At 34.5% G+C, this 26,269-nt stretch overlaps 1 protein-coding gene across 10 annotated transcripts in view; it reads right to left on the reverse strand.

Moving 5' to 3' along the window:
* Positions 1–26,269, reverse strand: part of LOC140449696 (phosphatidylcholine:ceramide cholinephosphotransferase 2-like) — a 302,843-nt gene that overhangs the window by 31,846 nt on the left and 244,728 nt on the right. The gene's annotated exons all lie outside the window — the stretch shown is intronic.

Raw genomic sequence — 26,269 nt, forward strand, 5'->3', positions numbered from 1 at the left:
ATTGTTAGAAATTTAATAATGAATCCGAAGCGGAACTCAGAAAAGATAAAAATTTGGGTGAGAAATTGGAATATTAGGCGAGAAAATCTTGTAGCAAGTGCTTGTTTACTTAGAGAGATAAGAGTTGAAGACCTTCACCCATTTCGTCTTGAATTTGTGTGTAAGCAGTGGGGCTATTTTATTTTTATATAGAGATGATTTAGAACTCGAAAGACACTCAAATTCTTTATACAATAAATTTAATGGTTTTTTCATCACCCCAACGAAACAGTTTTTAAATTAGCAAGTTTAAAAATAAAACGATTAATTTTTATCAACAACACAACAAATTTGACAATACTCTGCTAGCTACTGGCATACCTGTAGCGACAGCACGCGTACACACATGCCTGTGACACTCCCCACGCATGCGCCTTGAATCTCACAGCATGCTACTAGCATGCCAGGAACTAGCATGCCAGTTAACGTACACACTTGCCAGTTTGGGGACAGTAGCTGGTGCTTACTGGTATGCCATTATGATAGTAACAGGCATGTGTATCTCCGGCTTAATGTCAAATAGTAATTACTCCTTGGCCATTCAAAAAAAAAATAAATAAATAAAGCAAGAACTTTTCCAGCACATTTTTGAAAACGAAATTTCTTAGAATTTCTCTGGAGAACCATTCCGTCATTCATAGTGACAACACAGCTTATCATGTTTGCATCTCATCAAAAGCAAGCACATATCAACATTATGCTTTACTTCAGATATTCGATGGTCTGATAAAATCATGGCATAAACTGCATCGATTTTTACGGGGATGGAGACAGAAACATTGATCGCCAAATAATCTTCTTACATCTGCTTATCTTGTAACCACTTGATGATGGTCTCGAAGATATTCAGAAATTAATTAATGATAATGCTACCCGTTGAAGAAAATGAGCCTTCCCAAATTTCCTGTGATAAATATGAAACCGAATTTAGCGATTCGTCACCAAACAGCTCAGTAGATAGAAAATGAGGCGCTAATGATCACTAAAAAAAAAATCTTGTGGTAACACATCGGTCTGTCCCGATCAAAATATACAAAAACCATAAAAGATCATAAAAGCAGTTTTCGGTCAAATTCACATTGAATAAAGCGATGAAATCAAAGAATGTCAATTCTTTTTTAGCACGTCAAAATGTTATTCATCTGTATCTCGAGCTATTTCAGTTTGAGATTGCAGAAATGTGAGTTCCGAGAGATTTATTTGAATGAGTGAGTTTTCAAAAAGTGTAACAATATGTATTGTTTATGATTATTGTAGATAATCTGTCTGCGACTTACGATACTTCTTATAGGTGACTATTTTGCTATGCTTAAAGATCTAAATCTAAAGAATAAGGAAGGAAAGTAACTACCAAAAGTGCTCCACACGCTAGATGGAAATGCACCCGTGCAATCAATACTATTGTGTTCCATCTTGTATAACCTTGCATGTACGCACATTGGACTGGTTTATTTCGTTATTTAAGTACGAGCGTTGATTGAATAACCCAAACGGGGCTATTCAATATTGGGTTATTCAATCAACGGTACGAGTTACCGTTTATTTTTGTTTCATGTATTCCTAAACAATATACAGTGATCCCCATATTTATAATTTTAATAAAAAAATCTAAAATTATGTTTCTTTCCTTCAAAGCCGATTAAAAATAAAATCTGGCAAATTTGATTTAGATACAGATAATGTGAGTCACCGCTGATATACGGACCTTAACGAAAAAAGATTCACGGTAATCATACTCACATCCCAGACGAATAGATTATCCGCAAAAACCCATGTGATTTATGTGGATATTAACGTGTTAAAAGCCTCAAAAACCTTGACATCAACATCAACATATCTCAATCTAATCATACTAGAGAAAGACGGCTGTTAGTTGGGTAAACCCTTTTTGTCTGGTTAACAAAATAACATACGCATTATTCGTTGTAAAATATGACTTAAATTTTGGAAAATAGGCATCTGGAAATATATGTCCATTGGTTTTAAACATGCTTGAACAAGTTATAGACTAACATGGAGTTTCTTAACATTATAGCTACGCTACCCCCATTTGGATTAAATGTAAGAAGATGTTTATGAATGCAAGCTTTTAAACTCTCCCGCTCACAAAAGTTTTCTTTTCAGTTCCAGTCCTTATTTTAATAACAGTCATTGCATCAATATGGATGAAAGAGAAGAGGAATCACCAATGATTCTTGAAGTTAAGGATACAGATAAAAACTGGCGAGAAACAAATCAACCAGAATAGATAATATCCCAGCTGAACTATATAAAGAAGTTGGCCACGATACCATAATGGCATTACAGCAGCTTATAAAAGAAATATTGGCACAACAAAAAACCCTCCCCAATGATGAGAATATTGGAATACTTTGCACCATACACAAAAAAAGGAGATATTTTTGACCGCTCTAACCACAGAGGAATTACGCTTGTAAATACAGTGTATAAAATATTTTCAACAGTACTATGTCACCGTATGGCATGCACCATAAGCAGAACGGATAGTAGGAAATACCGGGCTGGTTTCAGAGTTGTAGGTAAATCAACAATTCATCAGATTGCAACCCTGAGACAAATGTTAGAAAAAACACTGGAATATGGCATATAATATCTTCTTCTTCTTCTTATTCTAATGGCGCTACAACACTTTGTGAGTCTTGGCCTGATTAACAATGTTCTTCCATTCTGCCCTGTCGGATACTTTCCTTCGCCACTGCCTGATGTTGATGGTTTTAAGATCCCTCTCTACGTCGTCTATCCATCTTTTACGGGGCCTTCCTCTTGTTCTGTTTCCTTGGGGCTTCCATCTCTGGACTACTTTTACAGCTCGATTATCTGGCATTCTTTCTAGGTGACCAAGCCAGTTTGTGACTTTACAAATTTAACAATATCTGCGCTCTGCATTAATTCATGCAGCTCGTGGTTTATTTTAATTCTCCATCAACCATCGCTGCATTGGGTTGGTCCAAATATCTTCCTTAGTATTTTGCGCTCAAATATTCTCAGTTGATTTTCATTAGTGGTTGAGAGGGTCCACGTTTCACATCCATATGTGACCACTGGTCTAATTACTGTTTTTTATATTCTAAGCTTAGACTCACGATTCAGTAACTTACTTTTCATTAAGTCTTTGTATGCATAAAAGCACTTATTACCGCTAAAAATCCGTGCTTGTATTTCTTGACTGATGTTGTTGTCATTTATTATTAAGCCTAGGTAAGGAAAAGTGGAGGCATATTTGTAGGTATGGTTGTCTATCTTCAGATTCTCATGTTGATTCGATTTTGTGCACTCCATATATTTTGTTTTGCTTTCATTTATATATAGACCAAACGTAACAGCTTCTCGTTTCAGTTCTATAACTTTTTCGCTTAATACCCTTTTGTTGCGGCTTATTATGGCCACATCATCCGCATAAGCGCATATTTGCATTGATCTTGTATTAATGGCATATAATATACTCATCACATATTTATAAACTACAAAGCAGCCTACGACTGTGTGAATAGAAGAGAGATGTTCAAAGTAATGAAAGAGCTAGGAATACCAAATCAGTTGGTAAATTTAGCAAAACTAACTCTTGAAAAAGTTCAATGTAGAGTACGAATTCAGGGGGAACGGTCTGAACCTTTTAAAATAAATAACGGGCTGCGCCAGGGAGACCCTCTCTCCTGTATACTGTTCAATCTGGCTTTGGAAAAAGTAATACGTATATCACAAATCACAACCATTGCTTGCCTATGCTATTGATATCAATATCGTTGATAGAACGGAAAACGCTGTACGAGAGGCGTATGTAGCAGTAAAAGAATCAACTGTAAAAATTGGTTTAATAATAAACACCAACAAAACGAAGTATATGAAAGTAAACAGATGCTATTTTGGACTTAATCGCCTCCTTAAATCCACAATTATATCGAGAAATACAAAAATAAAATTCTACGAAACAATAATACGCCCAGTCCTAACATATAGTTCAGAGACCTGGACTCCAACAAGAAGTAATGAAAACACATTAGCATGTTTCGAAAGAAAAGTACTAAGGCGAATCTACGGAGCAGTGAATGACAACGGAGTGTGGAGAAGATATATATATATATATATATATATATATATATATATATATATATATAAGAAGTCTAGGGTGGATAGGGCATGTAATGCGGATGGAACAAAATAACCCAGCTAAAAAAAAGACCCAGACCAAGGTTCCTTGACAACATCGATGAAGACATGAGAAATATGGGAACACGTGCTTGGCGAAGGAAGGCGATGGATAGCGACGACTGGGGAGAAATTATTGACGAGGCTAGGAAACACGCAGAGTTGTAAAGCCAGAATGATGATGATGACACTTCAAGTCTGCTTCGTATCAATTTGTTAGGAAAATTTCATGTAATTTGTAGATAAATTATTTCATCTGTTAAAACGATACAAAATAAAATAAAAACGAGAATATTAAGCAAGTTCACTATTACAACAAATGATACAAGCCCTCTACAACAAGAAGCCGAGAAATTGGACATTGGGTCTGTGAGGAAATTGAGAAAAAACATTTTTGGATATTTACCTCTTTACACCATTACCAAAGTGATACAAACATACAGAAATTCATTAAAATACTAACTAACCTTCACACTTTAGAATTTCAAGTCTTATACACTCCGCGTCATAGAAAACGGGCCACCCCAAATATTTAAAATATTTTCGAACTTATTATTTATTGCTACAAAATTAAGCATTTATTCTTTTGTATATTGAATCAATAACTCGTTTAATATAAAATTTCATCATTATCGTAAAACATCAATCGAAAATAAAAAATTTAAGAAAAATAGGAATTTTTTTGAAAAAATCAACTTACAGTTTTTAAAACAACAATGAACTGTATATTTACAAAAAAAGCTGGTATCCATTTTCAGTAATGGGTATTGCCACCTCGATTCTGGATGACACTCATTCGATTTGGCATGGAATTTATAACGTTTTGGATATCTCTTTGGGGAAAAGCGGCCCATTCATCAATGAGTGCCATCTGAAGCTCTACAGGTGTTGTTGGAGCAAGTATGCGACGCCTAACGCGACTTTTTAGCAGGCTCCATATATGCTCAATAGGATTGAAATCGGGGCTTTGAGCAGGCCAGTCTATTTTTGGAATACCAACCTCGTCAAGGTACTCCGTTACTATCCTTGCAGTGTGGTCTCGCATTATCCTGCATTAGCAGGAATTCGTTGGCAGTAAATCCAGCATAGGGCATCATGTGATGTTGTAAGATTTCCGTTATGTACCTTACTGCTATTAACGCACCTCTGTCGATCACGACGAGATCCGTATGCGTATCAAAAGAAATCTCTCCCCAAAACATTACTGAACTACCACCAAAAGCAACCCGTGGTGCCAAGTGCAACCAGCGAAACGTTCTCCAGCCCGTCTGTACACCTTACTGCGTCCATCTTTACCATAAATAGCCATTCTACACTCATCCGTAAACAATACTTTTTTCCAATCGTCTGCTGTCCAATTGATGTGCTCACAGGCAAAATCGAGTCTTCGTCTTTTGTGAGCTGGGGAAAGTAAGTGCCCTGTTGCTGGACTGCAAGCTATCAAACCTTGCTCCCTTATCTTCGCCGAATAGTAGAAAGGCTGATTGCTGGTCCTTGAGCTTGCTGTAAATGGCCTTGAAGTATTCTAGCGGTTTGGGTCTGATTCCGTAATGCAGCAAGAATGACGACGCGATCTTCCCTAGCGGTTGTTTTCCTTTTTGGACCTGTACCAGGTCGTCGTTGGTACGATCCTGTCACAATAAATCGTTGCTGGATCCTTTGTGCAGTCGAACGACTAACATTCAATTGTCTTGCAACTTGTCTTTGACTTAATCCACTTCCCAGTAACGTTACAATTTCAACCGATTTTTGAAAATTCTCCATCGTTATTAACTCAAGACTACTTCACACTAAGTCGGCTACTGTAATACTGAGATGAGTTTAAAACTCATTAGAACCCTTTACAATCATACATTTCTCAAAACAATCGCTTCCTCGAAAATTGATCAAGTTGTAAACAACTTTTTTTCAAAATTGTTTTGTTTTATAGGTTCTATGAATATCCTTAATCCAGTTACATGGTCGGTTTGCTTTCGTAACAACCCATTTAACTTAAATAACCCAAGACACATTAAAAATAAAATAATATTAATTCAATATACAAAAAAATAAATGCTTAATTTTGTAGAAATAAATAATAATTTCGAAAATATTTTAAATACTTGGGGTGGCCCGTTTTCTATGACGCGGAGTGTAGATATGTATTTATATTTGAATGTCAATACCAATAATAAAAATTAATGCCCCACATTAGATGATTTTGATTTGCTTATTCTACGTTTTGCTGCCTTATTTCAATAATAATTATATTTATATATTTATAAGCAGCAGGAAAAAAGTTAATGTTTTATGTTGATAATTAGTATCCCTTTATAAACCACGTTGTCGGGATTCGTTATTTATTCATGTGCACACCGAACAATGCAATTTTATCGATTTAAAACTGAATAACTAAAGTACGTGCTATGACATCAATAACATACTCAGATATTATTTATAGATATTTAATGTAAAAACATTAATAATAACACAAGCAATGAAAATAATTAATTTTTTAGGACCATCAATGGTAAATAAGAAAAAAAAAGAGTAATAATAACAAAAATATTACGTCACGAATTATTATATTACGGATTTAACCCTTTAACGCTCACATTATTTTCTAATAGTAGAGTGCTTAGTGGCTACGTACGTAGCCACCCACGTTAAGATCGAAAGCGACTTTTGATAATTCTCCGAAAATGAACTCTATTAGACTGACAGTATGCTTAAATGTTTGGAGTCTACATTTTTAGCCACATTTACTCCACGTTGCTACGGCGTGATTTGTAAAAAAAAGTGTCCTAATACGTGGCCATTTTGTTTATGAGCAATTCAGAATTCACTTACGTGCTTTTAGTCGATTCATATCCGTTGAAGAAAGAACAGTTGTTTTAAAGACAAAAATAGTTTTAATGTTTTGTTTGTTGTGCAGGGTCATTTACAAACATCAGTAAGTATTAAAAAAATATTAAAAGTAGGTAAAGGATAATTCAAACAATTAGACGTGTACGTCATAGATTTAATCACATCATAACTCACTGGTACAAACTTGTCGGCAAACAAATTAAACAAATTTTTCCTTATATATTAGTTTTTTCGCTACTGTCAAGTTTTACAGGAAATCGCTGTTGCAAAATAAAAACATAGATGTATTTACTACATCAGCTACCGGCTACACGGTTTCTCTTTGTCTGACAAAGATAACTATCTGTACTATAAGTGTCAAACCCATGTTGTCCAATAGAAGGTTATGTAAGATTGATGGTTATGATAGTTGTGAAGTTGGTCAAAATATAAACTGTCTACACACCAAATTCTGTTACTTTAGTTTCTCGATTATCTTAATTCAAATTGTTGGATATTTTAATTGAATTGCATTAAAACAAAAATGCCGTCGCATTTGACCAGCCATTGGAAGCAATTACTTGCAAATTTCACTGAATATTTTGAGGGTGAAAAGAAGAACGATGGTCCATTATTATCACTAGAAGCCGTTACAGCGGTATATAGGTCTGTTATTATGTAAAGATATTTAGAAAGTATTTTAGAACCGATAATACAATTATGTATACTTGTACTTGTATACTTGTTGTAGAGAGTTGCATCAGCTTTGATGTTTAGTATTTCTAGTGTTTCTCAATATTTCTAGTATTTCAGCAGAGTTTCTCTACTGGCAAAAAAGAATGAACTTTTATGTTCTCCAAGTAAGAAAAGACTGGGACTTGTAAAAACCATTACTAATTGCAACAATGTACCACTAATTTGTAACTGTACCACTGTAATATATATTTGTATTGTCTTCATATTGTTTTTAATATTTTGTAAACATACATATAAATTTGATTTTGATTTTTCAACATTGTTATGAAAGTAAAACATATGTTTTATGTAATTTTATTGCAAAAGAAGGTAAAGAGGTCATAATTCAACATTTCATTTTGCTCCCAAAGTTTCGATATTACTGATTTTATGTTCACACATCTGCATTGTCATCTTAACCTTCGTCTTCCCGGGTGGGGTACAGCTGTACCCCAGATACACATTTTTTGTAATATTTTTGAAATTAGCGCCTGTTTCGTTTGGCTAATTTTATTTTGTGTCCATTAGGGTATTGCAAATAATATTCTATTCATAAAATCAGTAACGATGTTTCAAATTAAAAACAAATAAATTATGATCGGCTTGGGGTACATTCGTACCCCGCGTGGGAATCTGTGTTATCTGTATTTTCGGTGGCTTTGCAAATTACTACGCGCATGTCGCAACTCTAAGAACAGAACATCGAACGAAATGCGATTACACGTATTTAGTTTCCCTGTCGCGTCGTAGCGGTAAGTACTAGTATATTTTTACTTCGATTTTGTTCTATAACAAGCCAGATATCTGTACTATAATCATACAAAAGGTGCAGTAGATACCACAGATAAGCTGGTAAAGCAATACTCTGCACGTAGGATATGCAACCGATGGCCAATGGCAGTGTTTGGCCAAATATTGGATATTTCTGGCCTGAACGCTTACATCTTATGGTGTATCAAGTACCCGGATTCATCTAGAGAAAAAGACGATAGACGTAATTTTTTACTAAATCTAGGAGAAGCTTTAGTATATATATATATATAAGCGGGGATCCTACAGCTTCTGCCGCTTCCCGCATTTCGATCGCCATCTTTTTCTATCTCTCCAGGTGTCTTCATCAATGGCTCTGTCTTTCATGGTTTCCATAACACCTTGTATCCAAGACTTGGCTGGTCTTCCTCGTTTCCTTCTATTACTTGGATTGTATTCCATAGCTCTTTTTGGCCATCTGTTGTCGTCCATCCTCTGTACGTGTCCATACCATATTAACTGTCTAGTTTCTATTCTTTCAGAAGTTGTATGTACTCTATCTGTTTTTCTTCTAATTTCAGAATTAGGTATACGTTCTACTCTTGATATACGGCAAGCTCTTCTTAGGTAGTCCATTTCAACCGTGTCAACTTTTTTCTTTCCTTTTGCTGTCATTTGCCAACGTTCTGCTCCATATGTAAGAATTGGCTCTACAATTACTTTGTAGATAGTCATTTTAGTTTTCATAGTAGCTTTGTTGGACCAAAGTATCGAATTCAGAATTTGAACACTCTTCCTGCCTTGTTGCACTCTATAGTCTATATCTCGTTCCGTTGTTCCTTTACTGCAGATAATACTTCCCAAATATTTGTATTCGTAGCACCTTTTCATTTGTCTAATTTCCAAATCCGGGTCTTCGTCTTCACTGCCTATTCGCATATATTCTGTTTTAGACATATTCATACTCATCCCCCATTTTTCGTATTCATCTTTGAGCTTTCTAAGCATATAATCTGCATCTTCTTCACAGCTTGCAATTAGTACTTGATCATCTGCAAAGAACAGCGTTGTCAGATAATGGTTGTTAAGCTTCAACCCCATTCCCGCACATTTTTGTCTCCACTGGTGCAGTGCTTCTTGGATATATATTTTGAATAGGGTGGGGGAAAGACAACATCCTTGTCTCAAGCCTTTCGTTACTGTAAATACCCTTGAGAAAGTATTTCCTGTTTTTACAGTGCTTTGAGGACATTTATAGATGTTCAGTATTGCTTTTAGATATGTTTTACTAAGGTCCGTTGTCGTCAAGACACTAAATAAGAGTTTTAAAGGAACTGTATCATAAGCCTTCTCCAGATCTATAAATATCAGATGCGTAGGGAGGTTTCGAGCTGTTCGTTTTTCAATTACTTGTTGAAGGGTAAATGTGTTGTCCACGCACGATCTTCCTGCTCTGAAGCCGCTTTGTTCTTCAATTTCTTTATACTCCTCTTCTATTCTTCTTTTCAATATACGACCATATAACCTTCCCAGCGAGCTAGTTACGCTAATGCCTCTATAATTAGCTTTAGTAAAAGAAAATATTACCAGGCGATATAATGAGGGAGTACGATTGAGTAAGACGTTGAAGCAGTACATGCAAGATGTCGTTCCAGAGTTGGCGCTGGTAAAGATGCAAATGGAAGCAGCCTGTGAACGATCTTCAAGTGGACGTTGTTACTTATGTAGTCGAAATAAAGATCGTAAATCAAGGCAATTTTGTAAGCAGTGTAAAAATTTTGTATGTGCAGAACACCATATCAAGGAAGTAATTTGCACCCGATGCCAAGAAACTTCAGACTAGTTTTCGGTCCTAAGATTTATTTTTTATTCCTACAGTTAATTTAATTATTTTTTTGTTCGATATACCCTTTGATGTAATAAAAATGTGTTAATTTAAGATTTTATTTCATTTTCTTATAATAAAAATTAAATATACGCATTTTTTTCTCTGGGGTACAAATGGAACCCACATGGCACTCCACGTAATTTTACCGACGTGGGAAGACGAAGGTTGAACATAGATCACAAACTAGTTGAAAAACTTCTAACTATTTTTACATCATATTTAACCTCCATGATACAAAAATTCATCATCAGTGGCATTACAGCTCGTTATGAGCCAAAGCCTTCTTCAGAACAATCTTCCATTCGCCCCTGTCTCTGGCAATCCTCTCCATGTTTTAACTCCGATGGATTTTAGATCATCCTCTATGTTATCTTTATACCTAAGTTTTCGTCTTCCTCTGGCTCGTCTTGTCACTGGTCCTCTTCGGTCGAAAATTTTTCTGGTCGTTGCATCTTCATTCATGGATCATGGATATCATGGATACAAAGATTAGATCCATAGAAATATACGAAATAACAATGTATCATGTTTAACCTAGAAATTGATTACAATATTATGACAGACGATAGTTACAATTTCCAATCCCACCAAATCTAATAATGACGTCATATAAACTCGTCACTAGTTCTAGCCAATGAAATACTCGCTGTAATAGGAATCGCATGTCAAGAAAATCTGAATATTCCCCATATTTTTTTTAAAATTAAAATATGGCAACAAGGGGAAAATTGCTTACAACCTTTATTGTTTGACTTTTCCTTTATATACTTTGCTTTCTCTGTTAAAAGAAATTCCCTGAAAAGAGGAGATACACTATCTGTTATCTCACCAAACCATAACCAAATGTCCAACACACTGTATGGGTACGCCACATCTACCTCCTATTATAATAACTCTATAAAACAAACCTTTACCCAACTCCGCACATAAATACACAACACAACACACACATGCACTATCCTATATACATATCATTTACCCACATACATCATCCATATATACACATATTTATCATTTACCCTATACACACTTTACCTCCACCAAGCTTACAATCATAAACACATAAACACCAAAAGAAACAAACCAATAACTACACTAACCCGCACATCACAACACAAAACAGTGAGCACCGCGTACACTCCTTAAGAGTCGAATTCAAACCACAAGGACAGGGTGAGATTGGTTTTCTGTGGTTTCCCAATCTCATTGCACAACCATACCTGATCCTAGATGAGGACACAGCCACAGCTATACTCCACGCGTTTAAAACCAAATAAAATAAAAGGCCAAAAAAATAAAAATCTGAAAAGGACCATTTGTCCCAATGGAACTTGTACTTAGTAGCGGGCTTGGTCCAACCTGCGCCCAAAAGGTAGGAAATCCTTCTGGCACTTTTGCTTTACAGCCTTCACTTTGTCTCGGAGAGCGACAACATGAGACTCGCCAAACGAAGAAATACGTCGTAGAACTAAAAGAACAGACGCCATCGAAAAAATCGCGTCGTAAAAATGGAATTGGACAGGACACGTCGCCAGATTATTAGACAACCGACGGACAAAACGTGGAGTGGAGACCAAGAGAAGAAGCAATACGGAACAGAGGACGCCCACCAACTAGATGGACTGACGACCTGAAGCGTATTAGTAATAACTGGATGTAAGCCGCACAAGACATAAACAGATAAAAAGATATGAGGGAGACCTATGTCCTGCAGTGGACGCATACAGGTTGATGATGATGACGAAGGACGTTATTAGGGGATTAGGATGTATTGGACATGGGGGAGAAACATTAAATAGAAACGGAACTAAAATGCCAGAATTCTGCCAAATGAATGACCTGATAATAGGAATCACATTCAGTGAACCAATCACTGAAAACAAATATACATTTGTGGCTAAAGAGATAAATGCAAAAAGCTTAATCGACTATAGTCTATAAGAGAAACCTAGAACAAAACATACAAAACACAACGAAAAAAGAGCTGGAACTGTCCACACAACACAGGATGGTCACTGCAAAACTGGACGATGAAAAAATTGAGGAGGTGGAAAGAAAAGAATACCAGAAAGTAAAGGTAAACAAACTCAAGATAGAAAATGTGCGAGAACTTTACAAAAATTAACCTAACAAAAGATTAATACAAATAGAGAGACAAAAACAAACATGGACAATGGAAGAAAGATGGAATACTTACAGTGTAAGTGTTAAAGAAAACAGCAACTGAAGTGTGTGGAATAAAAAATGCAATAAACAGCTGTAAAGGACAAGATGATGTAATAAAGAAGTGAAGGCAGAAATAACAAAGAAGAAAATGGCATGGCAAAAATACATCGAAACGGGATTAGAAGATAAAACAAATATTACAGGCAGAAACGAGTGATAAAAAAAAACAGTCACACGAGCAAAAGAAAAATTATTGAAATAATTTGGAGAACTACAAAAAGAACTACAAATAATAGAAGCTATTGGACAAAAATATGAGATATGAGGGAAGGGAAATAGAAGGAAATAAACGCAGTACATCAAAGCAATTCCAAATAAAACCAGAACAAATAGCTAGGGTATGGAAACAATATTAGGAGAAAAAATTCGACACCAAAGTAATAAAGGAAGACAATGTAATAAATAAAGGCGAAGAAAACAGAGCTAGAGCAAATAAGTAGAGAAGAACTAAAGAAGGATTATCAAATATAAAAATGGGCAAGGCAGGTGGAGATGATGAAATTAAACCGGAAATCGTAAAATACATGGGAGAAGAAGGAATGAACTGGCTATGAAAAATATATAAAGAGGCGTTGGAAAAACAAATAATGCCTAAAGACTGAACAACATCATCGCGCCAATATACGAAAAAAAAAAAACAGATAAACTGCGACAACTATAGAGCAATATGTCTGTTATCGGTATGGTTGAAAATATATACGACAATAATAGAGAAGAGACTAAGACAAGAGGTAGAAATGGAATTGGGAGAAGAACAAGCGGCATTTAGACCGGGAAGACAGAAAAATGACAACATATACATCATTAGGAACCTAATAGAAAATATAAAGAAGTACAGACGGGGGGGGGGGGGAACTAATATTAGCATTCATAGACCTAAGAGCAGCATTTGACATGATCGAAAGAGACAAATTATAGGGAAATGCACCAAATACACTGATAAAAATTATAGAATGTACTTAGAAAGAGGTAAAAGGCTGAGTACAAATCACAGGGGAAAGATCGGAAAAATTTACTTGGAAGAGAGGTATTAAACAAGGAGATAGACTCAGCCCTTTGCTATTTATAATAGTAACGAACGAATTGATAAGAAATAGTAGAGTGAGAATCAATCAACTACAGACAATAATAGGATACCACAGATTACAACCGGTATAGGTAATGGATTTTGACAAGAGCTATGACCTTGTAAATAACAGGTATACTTGTGTACTGCATCGGCATGACTCATAGCTCTTGTCAAAATCCATTACCTCTAACAATAGAGTCCTTAATGTATGCGGTCGATATAGTACTAATAACAGATTCCGAGAATAAAATGCAGAAACTAATGGATATATGGGTAGAACAAATCTTCTTCTTTAGGTACCGTCTCCTCTAAGGAGGTTGGTAATCATCACAGCTATTTTCACTTTTAAGATGAAAAGTCTCTGAAAAAGTCGACGGAACTGCAATTATACCACATTCTGAGATTGTTGAGCCAGGAGATGCGTCTTCTTCCAATACTTCGTTTTCCCTGTATTTTTCCCTGCATTATGGTTTGTAGCAACACATATTTATCCCCTCTCATAACGCGGCCGAGATACTGTAACTTTCTTATCTTAATCGTATTCATGATTTCCATTTCTTTTTTCATCTTTCTGAGGACCTCAACATTTGTTATTCGGTCTACCCAACTTATTTTTAATATCCTTCGGTAGGTCCACATCTCGAATGCTTCAAGTCGATCGCTTACCTCTTTCCAGATCCAGGCCTTCATCGCATACAGCAGCACCGAAAAAACATATGAACGTAATATTCTTATTTTGAGTTGCAAACTAAGGTCTCTACTGCATAATACTTTTCTCATCTTATTAAAGATTGCTCTAGCTTGTCCAATTCTCATTTTTATTTCTTCTGTATACTCGTTATTTTCATTAATAATTGTACCAAGATATCTGTATTTTTTTACTTTTTCTATTGGAACCCCTCTTATGTTTAAAATGTCTTGTTGTATTTTGGAAATTGTCATAAATTTTGTTTTATTAGCATTAAGTGTTAGTCCGCTTTCCTCACTAGCATTTACTACATTATCTAAAAGTGTCTGTAGATCTTGTATATTCTCTGCAATTATTATAGTATCATCGGCATATCTGATATTGTTGATGGGTCTGCCGTTGACTTTTATTCCAATTGTTACATTTTCTAGTGATTTTTTAATTATTTCTTCCGAATATAGATTGAACAATAAGGGGGAGAGTATGCAACCTTGCCTTACGCCTCTTTTTATCTCTACTTCCTCCGAAAGTTCTTTGCCTACTCTGACTTTTGCTGTTTGGTTAGTAGAGATGAGTTATTATTCTAAGTGTTTTTTGTCAATGTGTTTATCTTTAAGTAACTGTATAAGACGGTTGTGTCGGATCTTATCGAACGCCGTATTGTAATCAATAAAACAAATATAGAGTGGTTGGTTTACATCTATACATCTTTGTATGAGGACGTTAAATCCAAATAATGCCTCTCGTGTACCCATGGCATCCAAATTGGGTTTCAGTAATGTCTTCTTCCACTTTTCTGAAAATTCTTAAATGGATAATTTTTAAGAATATTTTTAGTGTGTGACTCATTAGACTAATTATACGGTGGTCATTACATTCCCTTGCATTAACAAGGTTTTTTTGGTAATGTAATAAATGTTGATTTGAGCCAATCTCTCGGAATAATACCCGTATTATATATAGTATTATATAAGTCTACTAATACATTGATCTGATCTTCTGATATTAATTTAATTATTTCAGTTGGAATTGTGTCAGGCCCCGCAGTTTTATTAGATTTTGCCAGATTTATTGCATGTATTATTTCATCCTTAGTTATATTTGGACCTATATCATGTTCCTCGCAATCGTTCATGCTATCTTGGTGTGTCCTGTCGTCCTCAAACAATTCTTGGACGTATTCTCTCCATCTGTTTAGTTTGCCTTTGATATCAGATATTATTTTACCATTCGTATCAACCAGGGTGTTACTATCGTTGGACCGTCTTGTACCTGCTAATTGTTTAATTTTTTTGTGCAATTCAAAACTGTCATGATTTCTATGGAGTTCTTCTATCTCTAAACATTTGTCGTTGTACCACTTCTCTTTAGCTGCCCGTATTTTTATCCTGATCTCCTTGTGTGTGGCTTTGTAGAACAAATAGAAGAACTAAAAATGAAAATTAACGAGGAAAAAGGTAAGAAGATAAGGAAGATAATTACTTAAATAAAGATAAAATATAAAAATTCAGAATTGGCAGTAGTTAGAACTTACGAATACCTGGGAAGTATAATCACTAACGATGGTCAAATGGACTGGGAAATAACAAATAGAGCAAATAAATCAAACACGTTGTACTATGTGTTAGCCTCAATACTGGGAAAGAGAGAACTTACCAAGAGAGACAAGGATAAAAATATATAACACAATAGTGATACCGACTGTGCTCTATGCAAGTGAAAACTGGACAATTCTAGACAAACATAAGAGCAGGATAAATGCAATAGAGAAGAGACATCTAAGAAGGATAGTTGGGACGACAGATAGATTAAGCAACAAGACTATTAGGAGAATGGCCAACCAAGAAATAATAATGAATAAAATAGCAAAGAGACAAATGAACTGGTATAGATATAGCCAGCAGTAGAGGCGGGAAACGTTACACAAAAGTCACTAGAGGAATTAAAAATAATGGCAGAAAATAGAAAAGAATGGAAAAGATGGGTGAATGGAAATTAAAATAGATAGCCTAAATCTGACATCCTGATAGTGTAAAAGGAAGGGGAGAAAGAAAGAAAGACAGAAAAACTTGATTATAATTTTTGAGACGAACGATATTAAGCAGAAGCACGATATTAACGTTTAAATGTGCAGCGGTTGAATGTGTACCGCAAAATCATTTGTTGAACACATTTAATTTGACTAAATTTTAAATTTGTTGGTTTCTAACTTTGTTTTATATGACACACACGCTGTGTCATATACTACATAATGGACAAATTCTCAGTAAATCTGCATATACCTTCTTATATGCAAGTGTCACAGCGTCTCTATTTAGAAACATTACAAACCATTGTAAGTACATACCCTTGACCGTTTCCTTATTCTCCTTATCCTCCGTCACCATCCTGAACACCAAATTTTAAACGCACTCACTGCACTCGAAAAGTTTCATTTGCAAACCACTTACAAAAGATTACAGATTACAATATTTTCTGGTGATTTATTATTCTGTTTTGTGGTCGAAGGTCTAATGACATTCCCGGTAAAGGTGTCTACCTATTATTTATCATTTTGGAGTGTAGATAAGAAATCTACTTACGAGTAAATAATACTGTTTGGAGTAATTACTAAAAATGGTATTTCCTGTTACGTGATTCTTTTGCTTACGGTGCCTCGACTATTTTAAAAGTTTAGCGACAATACTACAGCAATATTCGATACATTGATATTTGTTTTATTCTGTTTAGTCTTTTGGTTATTTGGCCATCATTTAACAGAATGATTGTAAACTTTGTCGTAAAAATTGGATATATAAATTGTAATAAAAGAGTAGATTATAAATTATACTACATATTTTAGGATCAAAAATAGCTCGATTGAATCCAACATATTGATTGATGTGTACACAAAAAAATCCTTAAGTCCTTTATAGGTCGTGTCTTAAGTTTATAGGTCGTGGTCTGAAATTGTATTTATCTGACGCGAATCTGAAACTATATTCTTTACGTTTTTGCGGATTTTTTTTTTATTTTGGCCTTAGTTTAGAACCTTTAGCTATGTAATTACATACAAATATTAGCATTCATTCATTCAGAATTGTACAGGGAGGACACTTTATACGCTCAGGGGTTCATCAGAGCGACTTCATTATAACACACAAGACAGAAACGTGTACACGACAATTTAGTTTTACTGGTTTCCACAACACTATATATATATATATATATATATATATATATATATATATATATATATATATATATATATATATATATATATATATATATATACAATAGCACTAAAGGCCTTAGAGGCCCATGGCTTAAAAAGTTTGTTCTTTCTTCATTTTCGCTTTTCTTTATGTACTGAGATCTTCTCTGGCTCGATATGTGATTTTTCTCCATTCCTTCTTGTTATTCATTTTTCTTTTCTGGCCTTGTAGTCCAATTTCTTCCATATCTTTTTCTACCTCCTGATTCCATCTATTTTTTGGTCTTCCTTTTCTCTTTTTTAAAGTTATAGTGTAGTTCATTACCCTTTTTGAAGTCCTCGTGTTCGGCATCCTTTCTAGGTGACCTCGCCATCTTAGTCTCTGTGCCTTTATGACTCCTATTATGTTAGGTTGATTATATAATTTCTTTAACTCATCATTTGATCTTCTTATCCATAAACCGTCCCTTATTATTCCTCCATATATCTTCCTCAGGATTTTCCTTTCCCATATCTCCAGTAAATTTTGTTCATTTTTTGTCATTGTCCATGTCTCACTGCAGTACGTTACTATTGGTTGTATAGTTGTTTTGTATAACTGTATTTTTGCCTTTCTTGATAAAAACTTGCTTTTCAACATTCCACTAAGTGCATGTACACTTCTATTGCCTGCCATTATTCTAGCTTGTATTTCTTCTTTAATGTTAGGTTTGCGTGATATTATTGTACCTAGGTATGTAAATCTTTCTACCATTTCGAATTCGTATGATAATCTTTCTTCTACTTCTACTTTAAACTTTTGTCCATCCCTGAACTGATCATCTGTCCACTGCATACATTTTGTTTTAGTTTCATTTATGTAAAGTCCCATTTTCTTTGCTGCTTTTACTATTCTCTGCACTATCTCCTGTAGCTCTTTTTTTCCTCTTGCCAGCAACACTATATCATCCGCAAATGCCAAAACTTGGTGTCTTTTATGATATAGGAGTCCTTCTCTATTGATTTTCGCTTCTCGCATTATTTTTTCTAGGCATAAATTGAAGAGTAATGATGACAAAGGATCGCCCTGCCTTAATCCTTCGTTTACTATAAATTTGTCCGATACATGATTGTTTACTTTGACTCTGTTTTCTGTATTCTCTAAAGTAAGATGTATCATGTTACGCAACTTTCTGCTAACTCCCAGTTCCTCAAGGGTCTCTTTTAATTCCTTCCTTTTTATTCTATCGTATGCTTGCTGGAAGTCGATGAATAGCGCTATCGTTGGTAAGTTGTGTTCATAGCTTTCTGCTTGTAATTCTCTGATTATGAATACTTGGTCCGTTGTGCTTCTCCCTCGTCTAAATCCGCACTGGTATTCGCCTATTATATTTTCAACTTCTTTTTCTAGCTTATCTTTTATGGATTTTGATAGGATTTTATATACGGTATTTAGTAACGCTACTCCTCTGTAATTACTGCATTCTGTTTTGTCTCCTTTTTTGTGTAATGGGCAAATAATGGCTTCCTTCCAATCTTCGGGTATTCGTTCTTTTATCCATATCTCCTTTATGATCTTGTATATCCAATTATTTAGCAGTTTTCCACCATATTTCATCATCTCTGCTGTTATGTTATCGCTTCCAGGGGATTTGTTGTTTTTCAGATTTTTTATGATTTCCTCGATTTGTTCTTTGCTGGGTGAATTATCTTCTATGTCTTCTAAGTGTTCGATTCTTGCTTCTGTTTCCACGCATTCTCTTTGGTTTGACTTATTATTGCCATTTAGTAATTCATCAAAATACTCTTTCCATCTATCGGCAATTTCTGTTTCCCCGCTTATATTATCTCCTGCTTTGTTTTTGACGAATATGGGTTTTTGTTGGAAACCTTTTTTTTCATTTCTAGCACCTTGATATAGGTTTTTTATTTTTTTATTTCTGTAATTCTCTTCTATTTCTTTTAGCTTATTTTCTATGTGTTTTCTCTTCTTTTCTCTCAGCACTCTCTTTACTTTTTGTCTTTGCTCCCTATATCTATTCTTTGTCTCTGTTGTTTCTTTCGCGATCATTTCAATCCTTAATGATTTTCTTATTTCTATTTCTTTTTGGCACTCTATGTCGAACCAGTCTTTCCTCTTTTTATTCTCTTGTTTGTTACATTCTTTTGCTGCTTTGTTCATTATTTGCTTTATGCTTTCCCATTTGTTCTCAGTTTGCTCTTCTATTTGTATCTTTTTTAGTTCTCTTTCCATTGTTTCCTCGTATATTTCTTGCTCTTTCTTTGTTGCTAATCGAATTGGGTTATGTATACATTTCTTTTTTTTTTTATTTTGTTTTTGTTTTCTGGTATCAGTTGCTTAATTTTGATGCCCACCATGTAATGATCTGAGTCGGCGTCTGGTCCTCTGTATGTTCTTATCTTCTTTATACATTGCTGTTCTTCTTTTTCGATGAGCACGTGGTCTATTTGGTTTTTAGTCTTTCTATCTGGCGATATCCAAGTTTCCTTGTGTATTTCTTTTCGTTCGAAATATGTGCTCATTATGATCATATTTTTTTCTCTCGCGAAATCTATCAGGAATTGTCCGTTCTCATTAGTTTCATTGTGTTTACTATATTTTCCTATTGTCGGTCTAAATACTTCTTCCTTCCCTATTTTGGCATTTGCGTCGCCTAGAATAATTTTCATATCATATCTGGGTATATTTTCGATTGTTCTGTTTAATTCATTGTAGAAACATTCTTTGACATCATTATCTTTTTCTTCTGAAGGCGCGTGAATATTTATGAGGGTGATTTTTTGGTATTTTCCCTTGAACCTGATACTACATATGCGGTCTGATACTGGTTTAAACTCTACTAGTGCTTCTTTTAGCTCTTTTCTTATCATAAAACCTGTGCCTAACGTTCGATTCTTTCCACCGCTGTTAAAAAACATTGTATCTTCTATTTCTAATATATCATTTCCCAGTTGTTTCGTCTCCTGTAAAGCTACTATGTCAAAATGGAACTTTTCGATTTCTCTCGCTAAGTGTTTAAGTTTGCCTTCTCCATATGTGCCTCTTACATTCCATGTTCCCAAAAGTAAGTGTTCTTTTCGTAATGTTTTCTTGTGTTTTGGTCCCGTTATCATTTTTTTCCTCTTTTTTCCTTTTTTCGTATTATCGTTAACCTTGTTCTGTGCTTGTTTCGTCAACTTTATTCCAGTAGTACATTTAGTTGTTAGTTTTTTGATGTTTTTTTACATATTGCGCCTTCTTTGTCATTCCACTTCCATTCGCTGTTATTTACCCATATTTTTTTTACTCCAATCTTGACTTCATTTCCTTTATTTCTTTCTTCTTGAGCAATGTTTCTAATTGTTTTCTGTATTTCTCGTTCTTTTGTGGTTGCATCTTCGTTGATATATATTTTGTACTCTTTAATTTCTTTTAACTTGTGCTTTTTTTCCATTATTTTTCTTTTTTTCTTCCTGGTTTTCCAATTCAATTAGGCATGTTTTTTCGCCTAACTTGTGAGCATTCCTTATTTTAACCTCTACTCCTATATGTTGTTTGATGAAATTATTGATTGTTCCTTTTAACCCTGCTTGTTCATATGTGTCTATCTTTAGGCCGTACATAACTATGTTATTTATTCGTCGGTGTTTTTCCATAACTTCCATGTTTTTTGTTATTTCTCTGAGTTCCTCCTTGATCTCTATATTTTCTTGTTTTAGTTCTGAATTTTCTTTTCTCAGCTCTCTGTTTTCCATTATGAGCTTTTCTATCGTTTCCTTGCATTCTTGTTGATTTCTTTTTATTTCCTTAATATCATCGGTGAGGTGGCTCACCATTATTAGTAATTGATCAATTTTTGTTGCCTCATTTTTTTCTCTGGAGTTTTTGTTGGTGTTCTCGAAAACTTCTTGCTCTTTCTGAAAATGTTATCTTCTTCCTCGCTGTCTTTATATCTGTCCTTCCTTTTTGCCCCTCCTTCTGAAAGTGTATCATCACTGTCTAAATTTTTCATATATTTTTCCATTTTCCAGCGCCAAACACTGTCTTCCACCTCAACAGTTCAGAGAAGACAGCGTTTACCGTATTTATTTTATGTTTATTAACCGTTGTTATTTTTCTGTGTCTACCCCGAAAGTCTACTCACAACGGCAACGTCGCAATTTCAAAGGTCAGAGTTTCGTTTCTATGCTTTGATGTTAATTAGGCTTATCAATTACAGCGATCTTACTTTTTATAGGGCCTTGGTGTTTTCAGATGTAATTTCACCGATTTTAAAGTTTTTTCTTAGCTTCACTTAATGTCTTATATTGTTCACTGGATATTTTCAATAATTTATTTCCCGTTACAACTCTCAGAAATTGAGTTTATTGCAGACGACAAATAAAATATTTGTTTACGTTTTGGTTACCGTGTTGCCAATCTTCCACAACACTATTCAGGGGCTTTATATATAGTACATGCTTCAACGGAAAGTTGCTGGATTGATTATTAGAGTAAATGCTTTTTTAATCTTCATTTTTGGTACAAAGTAAGCACTCGTTGTAAATGTTCTGTGTAATGAGAGTGGGTTTTGAGGCTAGAACCAGTGTGGCTTCATTTGGAATGCTTTTCATCAACTCTAACACAATTTCCAAAGCTTTAATTGGATTCTATCAAGTTTACGTAAATTAGCTAAGTTAGCTGACCCATATCTTGTTTGTTTAATGTTTGGGGTTTTTGTTGTTCAATTTGTTCACCATCTTCCATATTTGAATTGATGGGCAGCTGGAGTTAAGGCTAGAATAAAATTGAATCCATGTGCTCCTGGCTTTCTGGTTAAACATTTTTTTAGTTGTAGTTTCTATCTTTTTATATTCGAGAAAGTTATTCAGAGTGGATGAGGTTTTGTAAAATTTAAGGGCATTCTTCTTAAGCTGTAACTGTGTAATTCATCATCCCACCATATCAATTTTTGACTATGTTTAGGAATGAAGGGTACGTTTTCAGGAATAGAAGCTTCGGTGCTTGTATTGATTGCTCTATATTCAGAGTAAGTGCCATTTGATGACAGTTATCAGAGTATACAACATAATTTGAGGATTTTTTATTAAAAAATTTTTTGCGAAGATAAGAATTAAAAGTAATTTGATTTTAGGAACATACATTAAAATATCAAGTATGCTTTGCAACAAAGAAACGTTAAATGTATCTGTCTAAATTTTTGGTAAAAATAAACAGTATCTATTTGCGTCACAAAAGCTGGTCATATTATTATAGTTGCATTGTTTGTAACAACTGCTATGATATTTTGATTTGTAGCTCAAATTATTTGTATAGAGCGAATTGCTTAAAACTGTTTATTAGCTTCAAAAGTGTATAATAAGAGATATCAGCACAGAAGGCATTCTACAAAAAACCAACCGACAACAAACTTTTAAAGCTCTTCGATCCTTCGAGCAATGTGCAATATTTAAAACCATTAATACCAAAAAGAGTTTTAGCGAATGAAAATGAATTTCGAGTTATGGTACATGTAATAAAGTGCGCCGATTATGCAATAATAGAGTTAAGTGCAACGACAGCTCGAAGAATTATAAAGAAAAACAAATTTTACCTATTTAAAATTCCGTTGCATCAGGAATTAAATAAAACTGATTTTTAAAGAATAAATTTTCGTATGTGGTCGGAAGAAATTTTATGATTTTCTGACAAACTGACATTTCATCTCAATGAGTTCTTTAACAGACATAATTATTTCGAGTTACGTCCCAGAATGTGTGGTCGTTGAATATTTGAAGACTTGCCCGGAAAAACGTTGTAAGCGACAAATTTTGATAAAGTGATTTTTCAGTGGAAAAACGTTCTTTATGCGTTAAGCAAACTAGCGACACCGTCTATTAGCAAAGTTTTAATTCAATACCCACCTTACAGACTACGAAACACGGCGCGAGAGGAAAAACGTTACTTGTGCAGTAAACATCGTCTACAACACGTGTCTAAATAACACGTTAAATCATCTAAATAAAGGTAAAAAACGACAAATAAATTTTGAAAACTGGGTGAAAGAAAAGCGTAAGCGCTTATAAAACAGTGGACAACTTTACAATAATTATAAAAATGTTCCTATTTCAGAAAAATTGCCTCCTGTGGTAAGTGGAAAAACGTTACATGTGTTAAAAATCTGTAAACTCATATTTCCGGCTAGATCTTGTGCATGTTCGCTCAACGGATGTCAGTTAATTACGCTGGAAATGAGACACAACTTATTTAATGATTTCTATAAGAAAACATATAATGAACAGTCACAATATTTGGGGTTATGTATAGAAGTAGCGGAGCCAAAGAAAAGGAGGGTAGATGAAGCCACGTCAAAACGACAGTGTCATGTAAAATATTAGTTGTTGATTACTGGAAAAAGACAATAGGTATGTCAAAAAATGTTTTGACTTCGTGACTATCGTGGAAAACATGTAAATCGTCCAACAAAAACCAAAGAGTCTGTAAAAGACCTAATCAGACAACATATTTCGTCTTTTCCATCTCAAGAAAGCCACTATTCGCGAAACTCCAACAAAAAACAGTGCCTCAACCCTGACCTAAACATTAAAAGAATGTTTGAGCTCTTTAAAATATTGTATCCAGAAGTTGAAGTAAAATTCCATACTTACAGAGAAATATTCAATTTACGTTTTGGAGTTCCTCGCTGCGATACTTGCAAAGTATGTGATAAGAATTTTATTAAACTGAGTGCTGCAGAGAATGAGGAAGAACGGGAGAAGATTCAAACTGAATCCGAGCTACATCACCGAAAAACAGAAAGTGCATACTCATCTTTGAAAGCTGATGAAGAAGCAGCTAAGTTGAATTCTAATGTCATAGTTTTATGTGTGGATTTGCAACAAGTAATTTTTATACCTAACTTATCACATTCCGATGTTTATTACCAGCGTCAGTACGCAAATCACAATATTGCTATCCACAATATGGGAACCTCTGAAGCTGCTATGTGTTGTTGGCATGAAACTGTAGCCAAGAGGGGCAGTGCTATCTTGCTGTATTTTAAGGTATGTTCTTGAGAATTTTAAGAGACTAGAGGTTGGAACGGAACGAAAACTTATACTATGGTCTGATCGATGTGTCGGTCAAAACAATAATTAGAAGATGATATCATTGTGTCACTATCTAAGGTCAGTAAACTTCTTTACTGAAGTAAATCAAACATTTTTAGTATCAGGACATAGCTTTTTACCGTGTGATAGGGATTTTGCTCTCATCGAAAAGATAAAAAAAAAAGCAGTCAGCTATATTCCACTCAAGATGTACTTGAGCTAATCAAATCAGCAAGATCAAGAAAACCGTTTCAAGTAGTTGAAATGAAACAGGAAGATTTTGTTGACTTGACCTCAGTTGAGAGTCAAATTAAGAAAGACAACATTAAAATAACAGAAGCACGTTGGATACAGGTCACAGCAAACGAACCGACTGTTCTGCGGATAAGACAAACGCATAATATCCTGCAACCATGGCAGACATCACCTTTACTCAAGAGAACCAGCTGCAGTCCGAAATACAGTTTACAGGCTTATTGAACCAGAAGCCATGAAGCCAGAAAAAAACAGACTTGCTGAAAATGACTGAATGTTTAGAAGAACAGTATAGATTATTTTATTGTGAATTGCCTGCACATGCAACTTAATCTGATTTTGTTTATCTACTGTGTAAGTTTAAATGAGAATAAATGTTTGTTTATTTTTCAGTTTTTGTATTTTTAATTAATTTTAATTTTGGGATCCTTTAATAAGGCTCGTATTTTCCTAAGTTAAAAACGTTGCAAGGAATATTGTGTATAAGTATTAGCGGAAAACTATTGGCGGAAAAACGTTGCATGTTCGTTAACACTAGGTACACATTTTTCACAGGTAACGTTTTTCTTCTGCAAAAAATTACTTTTTGGTTTTCTGCGCTCATTAGTCTTTTGTTTTGTGTTATTTACATTCAATATTATTTCCTTACTGCACAAGCAACACTTAAATTCACAAAATTTAGTAAATAATATTGTCAAAATAGTTTTTTGCTATTATCTGACAAATTTCATTTTGTCGGTTGCAACGTTTTTCCGGGCAGGTCTTCATTTGACGAGGCATTGTAAGATCATAGGTTTTTAACAGACGAGTTGCTTGGCTTGTTATAAGGATTTTCACTTGGGAATTAGACAAAACATGTGGTTATGACATGAAAGAGCAATACCGCATCGTACAATAAATGTTAGGCATGTGCTAAATAATGACTACAGCGACAGTTGGATTGGATATGGTGGTACTGTGGAATGGCTCTAAAATCTCTAGGACTAACTCCACTGAACTATTCTTTTGGGAGTCAATTAAGAATATAGTATACATCGGCGAACCCATAACACGGAATCATATGAAAATTTGTATACAAAATGCCTTTGTCACCAGTGTTGGGCCTAAAATGCTACAAGAATTCGGCAGTCCTTTATGAACCGTAAACGACCATGGTTTAAACATTATAGGCAACATTACGAACATTTCGTACATTTATTAACATGGTTAATAATGTATTTATGAATATAGGTCATCCATTAGGTAGATATTATTTTGTAACGTATATATATATATATATATATATATATATATATATATACAGTGATGTATAATCTGTAAACATAAACTTCGCACAACGTGGTGTAGTAAAACGTGGTTAATATA

This window comes from Diabrotica undecimpunctata, chromosome 1, assembly GCF_040954645.1.
Source record: "Diabrotica undecimpunctata isolate CICGRU chromosome 1, icDiaUnde3, whole genome shotgun sequence".
NCBI classification, from domain to species: Eukaryota; Metazoa; Arthropoda; class Insecta; order Coleoptera; family Chrysomelidae; genus Diabrotica; species Diabrotica undecimpunctata.